This window comes from Thermobia domestica, chromosome 3 (assembly GCF_964235325.1).
Source record: "Thermobia domestica chromosome 3, izTheDome1.hap1.1, whole genome shotgun sequence".
In the NCBI taxonomy this organism is placed as follows: Eukaryota; Metazoa; Arthropoda; class Insecta; order Zygentoma; family Lepismatidae; genus Thermobia; species Thermobia domestica.
The window spans coordinates 204,139,166-204,142,653 of record NC_137456.1 but is presented as its reverse complement, the minus strand read 5'-3'; positions in this window follow the sequence as shown (position 1 = coordinate 204,142,653).

Here is a 3,488-nt window from a genome sequence, read left to right as displayed (position 1 = left end):
CTTGAATTTTCATCATGGCAACGTCAGTTGGTCAGGAAATAACTCCTTGAGCTTGAACCTGCCCCTGATGCAACAGTCACACCCACGGTAATGGAGAAAACAATTGTACGGAGGATAAATACCATCATGAAAATAATGATTGCGAACCGTAATCTAGAAGGGGTTATCATCCGGATGGAAGACAGTTTTCTTGACCAGAACGAAGATTCGATGGATGCCTTGCCACGTAAACCGCTTGCTCTTGGTGGTGAGTCAGGCGCCAATGTGGACAAGGAGGAGATATTCACTGTTTCGCAAGAAACTGCAGCGTGGCGATTGTGGAAACCTGCCAAGATGGCTACAGTATTTGAAGTCTACGACAGTGCACCAAGAGGCAAACAGGTTAAATGAGAATCTCGAAGAGCAAGAGTTACAGTCACTGCCAAGGATATCCAGCGTATGAGATAGTAATTGAACCGGGATTCGAAGAACCTCAAGTTGAACACTCTTCGCGAATCTGTAAGGTCTTGGGTTCTGTCTGAAGTGGTCCTTTCAAGTATCATCTGATTACTGGAGAGGAACTTAGGACATATGCACGAAATCGAGCAATTGATTTTGGGATTGCTGGATTTACGACTTCTAGGAAATTGATTTTCTGAATCTAGAAGGAATTAAACCTGAGGTCACGGAAAGTCACCAAATTCGTAACAAGGGCTTCTCGTGCGAAGCAGGAGGATCGGTCGGTGGAAGCGAATGGTTTCATTCGAGATATACGTCGAACCATTCGCGACAAGAAGTATACACTGGAGCAAGTTATCAACGTTGATCAGAGTAGATTTAACGATGAAATAATTACAGTATGAACTTTGACTCCACGAGGACCGAAAGACCTGTACTGCCAAATCCGATCTGAAAATAAGACGAAACACTCGTTCCAACAGGCAGTAAGTGCTGCAGGCAGATTAGTTGGACCAGCTATGATCGTGTACGACGAAAAGCTAGCCAAACACACAACAAGAGACTCTCCAAACCAGACAGTCAGTGCGCCCAAAGGATTCGGATTTCAAGTATCTGTCACACTACCCGCATATCCAGGACGCATCATGCGGGGTAACTCTGGTAAGGTGACTGCTGACATCTTTGAACAATACTTGGAATCGTTGGTGACCGAAACAGGAACGCCTTTACTGTTGATCAAAGACCAGGCACCAAACATGAAGCACTCTTTAATGTACAACAAATGACCTGATTTGAATACCAAATCCATTCCAACAAAAACAATAGGTTTAATTCAATCTTGGGATGTGCAGGTCATACTGCAGATAAAATACGTAGTGCGAAAATCCCATGAATATATCAGGAAATCATGGGTTCTCCGATGATATGGACAGGACGAGCCGATTTGCTCTCGTCGCGATCATGGCAGTGACTAGGAACCAGCTGCAGTCCGAAAGATTTCATCCTCTCTTGCAGTACGCGTTCATGAAATCAGGATACATCGATCTACCTGCGGACTTCACGTTTACACCAGTCAAAGAAATGTGTTTTGGCCAGTGTTCGAAGTGGGAAAAAACAGAGGCGGTATTTTTATTACGATTTTGACTCGACATACCTGTTATCTAAATGTTGAAATATAGTGAGAGTATGTTGCCCAAAAGCTTGCATTCTGTATGTACATAATGGTTGAAAATCATTGGAGAGCTTTTTTATAGTTACGGAAGGGAGGACATGAATGGACTTTGTTCCCCCACCGACAACGTTTTGAAAGAATAAAAATCCCCTTATGTTGTATGATAGAGAATTATACACCAAAACGCTCAAAAACCTGAGTTTTATATTAACAAGTTCCCATGGGAAAAGTCCGGACCCCTAACTCGACAGAGGGGTAATCCAAACCCCTGAAAGATCCGTCCTCCTCAGCAGACATCCCCTAAACCCACCCATGCTCAAAACACATTTATGTGCATTAAGGCAAGACGAGACACATATATAAGAAAGAAAATTCAATATGGCACATCAAAATATAAACCAGATGGACTTCTTTTAAAATACGTCATTTTAAATACAAAAGGTAAGAAAATGATGATAAAAATATCTGGGTTGTCAACTTGGAAATTATTTCTACATAAAAAGCAAAAAAAAAATTACAAAGAAAGCTATGCGCCAATTACTGTGTATAAAAATGGATTTATTAAAGGTATTTGCCACCTACTCCCCAGTGACGGTGTGTCTTCATCACTGAAAAACCAGAGGCGGTATGGAATACTACGCAATAACATCTTACTTCGACCACTGGTTTTGGCTCTTCAAGAAAGAACCTTCGCTGGCAAAATGCAGCAATTCCGTGAATAACATTGTATGCACACAAGTTTTATCCAGTGTAATCACTGCCTTCAGCTTTTCTTTTCCTACCACTTGTTCATTAACAACAACATTGGGATGAGGACTGGACACACATGGAATCCTCATTACCATGCTGTGTAATCAGCATGAACGGGTGTAAGATATATGAGCATCACACATTATAACATGGAAATGAAATGTGGAATGCTCGTTATGTGGCATGTTCATACGAAACAAAATGGCGAACAATGTTTAGCTACGCTTTCCCATCTCATTATCCAAGCCTTACTATGGACAGAGTGCTTTAACTCATAAAGTTCACAAAGCGGGGCTCTAACAGATTGAGTATACACATCGGTTTGATCAAGCTAATACATATATACACTCATGTCCAAAATTATTATGGCATGTCTATAAATATGTTATTGTAGGAATATAATTTGATAAATTCGCCCGGTATTTCTTATAATGCTAGTATGTGTATAATTGGCAAAGACATGTATGTGGCAAATTTCATGTCCAAAGAGCAGTAAATAAGAACAATAAAACAAAAATAAAATTTTCTTGTCCATTTAGCAATATTTTATTTTACTCATTAGTAGTATGGAAGCGTCTTCTTGTCAACAATAGCCCAGCAGGGGGTCTAATTCAGCTGATAGTCTGACGAATTTCTTGTCTGTGAGGCCAGGTGCGGTCGGGCAGGTTATTAGGAGGGGAAAGATTTATTACCTGACCATTAGGTGGTCAGACTGGTTCCTGGAAAGGTTGCCCGTTAGGAGGGATGGTGTAGTTTCTAGAAAAGGTTGAAGGACCTGTATCACATGATTTCTTTATAGGGATCTTCATAATATTATTTTAATTGGGTCGTATTTTTTTTTAATATTTCGTAATACATTTTATGGATCGCTTCGATATGAAGCTGATTACATCAGCTACGCTGTGATCATATTAAAAACAAAATTAATCTGGAACCCAGATTATTTATCGGAGCGATTTTTATTTATTTAATTACATAATTTTATTTTATTCGATTGTATGCTAAAGCATACTCCGAACAGCTATGCTATAATCATATTAAAGATGGGGGAGGGAATAAATTTCATTCATATGGGACTTTTTTAATTCCTCGTAGTGATTACTCGAACACTGTGTGAGCGTACTAAAAG